Source organism: Trypanosoma theileri (assembly GCF_002087225.1).
Source record: "Trypanosoma theileri isolate Edinburgh chromosome Unknown TM35_Tth_6_V1, whole genome shotgun sequence".
NCBI classification, from domain to species: Eukaryota; Euglenozoa; class Kinetoplastea; order Trypanosomatida; family Trypanosomatidae; genus Trypanosoma; species Trypanosoma theileri.
The window spans coordinates 515,714-516,395 of record NW_021639848.1 but is presented as its reverse complement, the minus strand read 5'-3'; positions in this window follow the sequence as shown (position 1 = coordinate 516,395).

The following is a 682-nucleotide window of genomic DNA, read 5'->3' as shown; positions in this document are numbered from 1 at the left end:
GGTTTTCTGGTCGAAGCAGGCGGCCTCTACAATAGTTGCGCCTCTGCTATTTTGGCGTTCTACTAGTTGTTGTTTTTCTTTTGGTCGTTCGTAGCCTCTGTGTCGTTGTGCTGCCCCGCCTTGGTGGAGTTAGGCGGTGTCCCGAGCCGTCTCGGACTTGTCCGTGTGGCGGGGTTGGGCCCCCACCCCTGTATTTTTTTTTTTGGGGTGCCAGGCGCGCCATCTGGTTTTTGCCGTCGTGATTTGTGTTTTCTGCATGTGCTGGTGGTGGTTGCGCTTTTGTTTGCGGCACCGCGTGTTGCGCTCTGGCTGTGGGCCTCTGCCTCCCATGGGGTGGGTGTTGTTCTTTTTTTATTTGCTGATGTTGTGGGGGAAGAAGAGGGGGTGAACCGGCATTCTGAGGGAAAAATAAAATAATAATAATAAGGATAAATAAAGAGGTAATATGTGTGTGAGAGAGTAATTCTGTATTGATTCTGTTTGTAAAGATTGACATGGTTCAGTACAAAAACAAATTAAAAACAAATGATAATTGACAGCGTTGCGTGAAATCTCAATATACAAAAAAAACAAAAAAACAAAACAAAGCATCTCACCTGAATTTTATACACATACACAGGCTGCGTGGTTGGGTTTGTTTACATGTAATTCAAATCAATTCTCTTTTTCTTATACATCACAT